The sequence below is a fragment of the Lynx canadensis genome, chromosome D3 (assembly GCF_007474595.2).
Source record: "Lynx canadensis isolate LIC74 chromosome D3, mLynCan4.pri.v2, whole genome shotgun sequence".
NCBI lineage: Eukaryota > Metazoa > Chordata > Mammalia > Carnivora > Felidae > Lynx > Lynx canadensis.
In genome coordinates this window covers 22,995,002-23,003,031 of record NC_044314.2, presented here as the reverse complement: position 1 = coordinate 23,003,031, position 8,030 = coordinate 22,995,002, and positions in this window count along the sequence as shown.

Below are 8,030 nucleotides of genomic sequence, written 5' to 3'. Positions count from 1 at the left end.
TTCTGAGAGGAACCAAGGCTGTTAGGATAAACAAGATGTGGTACCTGGCTCCAAAGAGTGAGTGACAGAGAGAGAGAGAGAGAGGGAGAGAGAGAGAGAGAGAGAGAGGCAGAGGCAGACAGACTATTTGTGTGTGTAATGAAATCTATCACATCAGAAGAAGAGCTGGGAGTATAAACCAGAGAGTGGTTTGCTGAACCTGTTAGAGAATTTTTATTGGTTAGCTGCAATGATTATAATACTAGCTACAATTAATAAAGTGCTATATGTCAGTTCATGTGTTAAATATTTTGTGTACATTACAGATTTCATTCTTAAACCTATGAGGTTGGTTTAGCATCACACAGTGGAGGTTATGTTTTGCTGTAATCACAAAACAAACAAAAAGAGCCTTGTGATCTCAGTGATGTAAAAAATAAAAGTTTATTTCTTATCGTGGTATATGTTTATTGCAGATGGGCAAGTGTATGTGCATATCACAGTTTCTCAGAAACCCAGATTGAAAGACACTTCTTTTGACATATGCATCCATAATTGTTGACAAGAAAAATGAACACGGTGAATTAGGCACTGGCTATCAAAGTTCCTGCCATGACACATGTAAAACATTAATTTATCAGTCAAACTACACCACATTGGCTATACATAATTTCATGGATCATGGAAATGCAATCTTATTATGTGACCAGAAATGGAGAAAGAACTGGACATATTTGATTGTTTTAATGATTACCATAGTCCATTTGTATTGTCACCAATATTGGTTCGTTTTCCTTTCTTTAAGGAAAATACTTTGCTTTATCTATGGAAAAGTTTGCATGGAAGGCAACCACTTAAAAGCCTCATCTAGTTACACCATCAAGTTCAAAGTCCAGGATTTCTGGATAATGTTGAAAGGACTCTTTACAGTACTCTCTCCATAATGTTCAGATATGGTTTACTTTGGGCCAGACATAACTGAACTAATTATATAAGTTATCTTCCCTTGTAAAGTAAAATGGTGGAGGGAGGGACAAGATAAGCACAATGAACACTTCTTTGGGTAAAGGGAAGGAATAAATACATACAGCAGTCACTACTTTGTAGCAATTTTAAATCTTACTGTGCAGAAACCATAAGTTGTTGTCCTAGATCTGCAGAATATCCCTTTTTAGGTACTGATTATGCCCCCCTGGGGGGAGGGGGGGTCCCAATTTATTGTTTCTGTGGCCCTTTATTCCAGTGTGTGAGGAATTTTTCCTTTTCCATCATCTACCTTGGGCACAACTGAATAGGGCATTTGAGAATGTGCCTACTTTGGGTTGAACAGGCTTTTCAGCTTACTTTGTGCCTTGAGATTGGGACCACAGGGTTATTTTAAGTCTTGTGCTGCCACAGAGATTTGTTGCATGAACTACTCCCTTAAAAAACTCATGAGTCTGAAACAAACAAACAAAAAACAAAACAAAACAAAAAAAGCAAGACTGTTATGGCAGCACTGCGATTGTGAAATTTTCCTAAATCTGGTCACAGAAAATGAGAACAATTAAGTTAAGAAAACCATAGACCCCAGAATACTTCTATGAAATAGTAGTTGACAATGTACCATCACGCCCACTATAGAAGTGAATGGGGACAGAATAGTGGCAACACTTGTGTGGTATCAGCAATAGTGCAAGAGAGATTGGAGGAACATCAGGGAGAACTGAAGGGTTCTGAGAGGAGAGAACCAAACAAGCACTCACCTCCTTAAAAATGTCCCCCAATACTATAAAGAGCTCCATGGAGCAGTATGAGCACAGAATCCAAATTAGGAGCTGGTTTTCAAATCAATGAATCAGTGAAAATGGGCTGGAGTTAAATTCAGATGGAGCTGGAGTAGTCTGGGCTCATGAAGCTTTTTTTTTTTAACAGCTTTATTGAGATATAATTCACATACCGTACCTTTCACTCATTTAGAGTGTGCAATTCCATGTTATTTAGTGTTTTTACAGAGTTGTGCAACCATTACTGCAGTCAATTTTAGAACATTTTAATCACTCCAAAATGAAGTGATTTCCCTCTATCCCATTTTCCTCTAACTTTCTCAGCCCTAGGAAACAAATAATCTACCCTATAGATTTGCCCATTCTGGAAATTTCATATAAATAGAATCCTACAACATTTTGTCTTTGTGACTGACTTCTTTCATATAGTATGATGATTCCAAGATCCATCCATGGTGGAACATATATTTAATATTTCATTCCTTTCATTGCTGAGTAATATTCCATTTTGTAGATATGACATATTTATCTGTTCATCAGTTTATAGATTTTTTAGTTGTTTTTGGCTATTATGAAAAATGCTGCTATGGATATTTATGTGCAAAGTAGATATATACTTTCATTTATCTTGAATGTATCTAAGAGTGGATTGCCAAGTCATATGGTAATACTAAGTTTAAACTTTTGAGGAATTGCCAGACTGTTTTTGAAAGTAATAGTACCGTTTTATATTCCCACTGTTAATATATAGCATTCTAATTTCTCCACATTCTTGCCAATGTTTGTTGATATCTCTTTTTTTTTTTTTTTTTTGCAGCCATTTTAGTGGTTCTGAAGGAGTATCGTGTGCTTTTGAGTTGCAGTTCCCTGGTGGCTGATGATATTTATGTGCTTATTAGTCATTTGTATATCTTCTTTGGAGAAATGTCTAGTCAAGTCCATTGTCTTTTCTTAATAGAATTACTTATCTTTTTTATTATTGAGTTGTAGGCATTCTTTATACTATTCGAGGTAGAAGTCCCTTATCAAATATATAAGTTGCAAGCATCTTTCTTCCATTTTGTGGGTTGTCCTTTCACTTTCTAGGTGGTATCTCTTGAAGCAGAAACTTTTTTAATATTGATGAAGCCCAGTTTATCTTTTTTCTTTTGTCACTTGTGTGTTTGATGTTATATCTAGGAAACCATTGCTCAGACCATGGTTCTGAACCCTTCTGTTTTCTTCTAAAAGTTTTATAGCAGTAGCTCTTACATTAGACCTATGACCCAACTTGAGTTAATTTTTGTTTATGGTGTGAGGTGGGGGATCCAGATTTCCTAATTTGTTCTTTTGCATGTGGATACCCTATTGTACCAGTAGCATTTGTTTAAGAGACTGTACTTTCTTCATTTGACTTTCTTAGCATTCTTATTAAAAATTAATTTACCATGAGTGTAAGGGCTTATTTCTAAAATCTTAAATCTATTCCATTTATGTTTATCCCTTTGGAAAAACTACACCATCTTGATTACTGAACCTTTGTAGTAAGTTTTGAAACTAGGACATGTGAGTTATTCAGTATTGTTGTACTTTTTAAAGTTTGTTTTGACATTTTCATATGTGTTGGATATTTTGAAAATGTTTTTTCTGTATCTATGGAGATAATCATGTGATTAAAATTTTTTTTTTGACATAATGTATTACATTAATTGATATTCAGCTAAGGGCTAGTATCCAAAATCTATAAAGAGCTCACCAAACTCCACACCCGAAAAACAAATAATCCAGTGAAGAAATGGGCAGAAAACATGAATAGACACTTCTCTAAAGAAGACATCCAGATGGCCAACAGGCACATGAAAAGATGCTTAACGTCGCTCATCAGGGAAATACAAATCAAAACCACACTCAGATACCACCTCATGCCAGTCAGAGTGGCCAAAATGAACAAATCAGGAGACTATAGATGCTGGAGAGGATGTGGAGAAATGGGAACCCTCTTGCACTGTTGGTGGGAATGCAAACTGGTGCAGCCACTCTGGAAAACAGTGTGGAGGTTCCTCAAAAAACTAAAAAATAGACCTACCCTATGACCCAGCAGTAGCACTGCTAGGAATTTACCCAAGGAATACAGGAGTGCTGATGCATAGGAGCACTTGTACCCCAATGTTTATAGCAGCACTCTCAACAATAGCCAAATTATGGAAAGAGCCTAAACGTCCATCAACTGATGAATGGATAAAGAAATTGTGGGCGCCTGGGTGGCTCAGTCGGTTGAGGGTCCGACTTCGGCTCAGGTCATGATCTCGCAGTGTGTGAGTTCGAGCCCCGCGTCAGGCTCTGTGCTGACAGCTCAGAGCCTGGAGCCTGCTTCAGATTCTGTGTCTCCCTCTCTCTCTGCCCCTTCTCTACTCATGCTCTGTCTCTCTCTGTCTCAAAAATAAAAACATTTTAAAAAAATTTTTAAAAATTGTGGTTTATATACACAATGGAGTACTACGTGGCAATGAGAAACAATGAAATATGGCCCTTTGTAGCAACATGGATGGAACTGGAGAGTGTGATGCTAAGTGAAATAAGCCATACAGAGAGAGACAGATACCATATGTTTTCACTCTTATGTGGATCCTGAGAAACTTAACAGAAACCCATGGGGGAGGGGAAGGAAAAAAAAAAAAAAGAGGTTAGAGTGGGAGAGAGCCAAAGCATAAGAGACTCTTAAAAACTCAAAACAAACTGAGGGTTGATGGGGGGTGGGAGGGAGGGGAGGGTGGGTGATGGGTATTGAGGAGGGCACCTTTTGGGATGAGCACTGGGTGTTGTATGGAAACCAATTGACAATAAATTTCAAAAAAAAAAAGATATTCAGCTATTAATCCAACGTTGCATTCCTGGGCTAATTCTACTTGGTTATGCTGTATTATCCTTTTTATATGTTTCTAGGTTCAGTTTTCTAGTATATTTGGAGGATTTTTGTGTCTATGTTCATAAGAAATATTGGTTTGTAGCTGTATTTGTTTATTTTTGTGATGTGTTTGTCTGGTTTGGTTGTCAGGATAATCCTAGCCTTAGAGTGAGTTGGGAAGTGCTCCCCCTTTTCTGTTTTCTAAGAAATTTGTGAGGTGTTTTAGGAGAAATGGTATTATTTCTTCAAATGTTTAATATAATTCACTAGTAAAATCATTTGGCCTGGGTTTTGCTTTGTGGATAGTGGTTTTGGCTGCTAACTAATTGTCTTTACTTTTTGTAAGTCTTTTCAGATTTTGTATTTTCTTGAGACAGTTTTGGTACTTTTTGTCTTTTTAGGAGATTGTCCATTTTTTTAGAGCTACCTACTATTTTGGCATTTGGTTGTTCAGAGTATCCCTTATGATTTAGTTTATTTCTGTAAAGTTGCTAGTGTTTTTCTCTTATTCTTGATTCTAATCATTTGAGTCTTCTTTCTTTTTCTTGTTCAGTATAGAAAAATGTATATCAATTTTGTTGATATGTTTTAATGATTTTCAATGATTTTCTCTATTGTTTTCTATTTATTTTGTAAAAAGCTACTCTATCATATCCTCCTTTCCTTTTGCTGTAGGGTTAATTTATTCTTCATTTGCAGTGTTTTAAGAGGAAGGTTTAGTTATTATTTTGAGATATTTCTTATTCCAATTCAGCTTTGCTTCCACCCACTTCCTTTATGAGGTTTTGTGAAGTATATTACATTTCTAGATGTTATTTTGGCCTATCAATGCAATTATAATCATTTTATGCAATTACTTTTTATATCAGTTTAAAGAAGAAAGGAGTCTTATAATTACATAATTACCTTTGTGGATATTGTTTCTTTTTCCATGCAGATTTACATTTCTGTCTGTGGTCACTTTCTTTCTGCCTGAAAAAAAGTACCTCTTGTAGGTGAATCCATCAGCAATGATTTCTCAGTTTTTGTTTGTTCTGGGAGGTGTTTATTTCACCTTCATTTTTGGAAAGACAGTTTTGCTGGATATAAAATTCTTGTATGGAATATGTCATCCTACTGTCCTCTGACTCCATTGTTTTTAGTGAGATATCAGGTTTGATTTTATTACGGTTTGAGGTTAGTATGAGATTAGTCATTTTTCTTTTGCTGCCTAAAAAATTTTGGTTTTGGCTTTGACTTTCAACATTTTTATTTTGTGTGTGTGTGTGTGTGTGTGTGTGTGCGCGCGCGCATGTGTGTGCATCTCTTTGGCTTTTTTGTTTGTTTCTTTTTTTGGCTTTGAGTTTGAGCTTCATCATTCAGAATTTTTCTACCATTATATTTTTGAAAATTTCTATGTTTATCTCTTCTCTGATACAACCTTTACATGTATGTTGGTATATTTAATAGTGTTTCACATTTCTTAAAAGATAATTTTTAAAGTCTTTTTCCTCCCTGTTCTTCAGACTACATAATCTCTATTGATCTCTCTTTAAGTTGGCTATTTTTTTCTTCTGTCAGTTCAAATGTTGAAACCATCTAGTGAATTTTTCATTTTTATTATTTCTCAAATCCAAATCCAGAATTTTCATTTGTTTTTCTTTTATAATTTCTATTGATATTCTTTAATTGGTAAAAAAAAAACATTGTTATTTTCCTTTTACTTTTTTTTAAAATTCCAGTAGAGTTAACATATAGTGTTATTATATCAGTTTCAGTTGTCCAGTACACTAATTCAACACTTCTCTACATTACTCAGTGCTCATCATGATAAGTTTACTCTTATCTCCTTCACCTATTTCACCCCTCCCCCAACACACACACACACACACACACACACACACACACACACACACACACCTCCCCTCTGGTAAGAGTGTTCTTTGGTTTGTGTTTCTTTATTTGTTCATTTTTTCTTAAATTCTATGTATGAGGGAAATCATATGGTATTTTTCTTTGACTTACTTCACTTAGCATGATACTCTCTAGATCCTTCCATGTTTTTGTACATGGCAAAATTTCATTTTTTATTGTTGAATAATATCCCATTGTATTTATATTCACCCCATCTTCTCTATCCATTCATCTATCAGCGGACATTTGGGTTGCTTCCAAAATTTGGCTATTGTGAATAATGCTGCAGTAAATTTGGGGGTTCATATGCCTTTCCAAATTAGTGTTTTTGTATTCTTTGGGTAAATACCCAGTAGTGAAATTACTGGGTCATATGGTAATTCTATTTTTAATTTTTTTTGAGGAACCTCCATACTATTTTCTACAGTGGCTATCCTCGTTTGCATTCCCATCAGCAGTGTATGAGAAATGCATTTCTTGCCGACACTTGTTTCTTATGTCTTTGATTTTAGCCATTCTGATAGGTGTGAGGTGATCTCTCATTGTAGTTTTGACTTGCATTTCCTTGATTACGAGTGATATTGAGCATCTTTTCATGTGTCTGTTGGCCATCTAGATACCTTCTTTGGAGAAATGTCTAAATGTCTATTCATGTGTTCTTCCCCTTTTTAATTGCATTCTTTGCTTTTTTGTTTGTTGGTTTGTTTGTTTTTTGGTGTTGAGTTGTGTAAGTTTTTTATGTAGTTTGGATACTAACCCTTTATTGGATATATCATCTTCTCCCATTCAATGTGTTGTCTTCTTTGTTGTTGTTGATTGTTTTCTTTGCTGTGCAGAAGCTTTTTATTTTTATAGAGTCCCAATTGTTTCTGCTTTTATTTCCTTTACCTCAGGAGACATATGTAGAAAGATGTTGCTGTGGCAAATGTCAGAGAAATTACTGCCTGGCTCTATTATAGGATTTTTATGATTTCATTCCTCACATTTAGGCCCTTAATCCCTTTTGAGTTTATTTTTGTGTATGGTATAAAAAATGGTCCAGTTTTATTCCTTTCCATGTAGCTGTCCAGTTTTCTTAACACCATTTGTTGAAGACACTATCTTTTCCCCATGACATATTCTTTCCTCCTTTATTGAATAAGCATGGTTTATTTTGGGACTATTATGTTCTTTTTGAACTATGTGCCTGTTTTTGTGTCAGTACCATACTTTTTTAATTCATACATCTCTGTGGTAAATATTGCAATCTGGGATTTTGATGCCTCCAGTTTTGTTCTTTTTCAAGTTTGCTTTGGCTATTGGGGGTCTTTTGTGGTTCCATGCAGATTTTATGGTTACTTGTTCCAGTTCTGTGAAAAATACTACTGATATTTTGGTAGGGATTGCTTTAAATCTATAGATTGCTTTGGGTAGTATGGACATTTTAACAATTTTCGTTCTTCCAATCCATGAGCATGGAATATCTTACTATTTTTTTGTGTTGCTTTCATATATTTCATCAGTTCTTT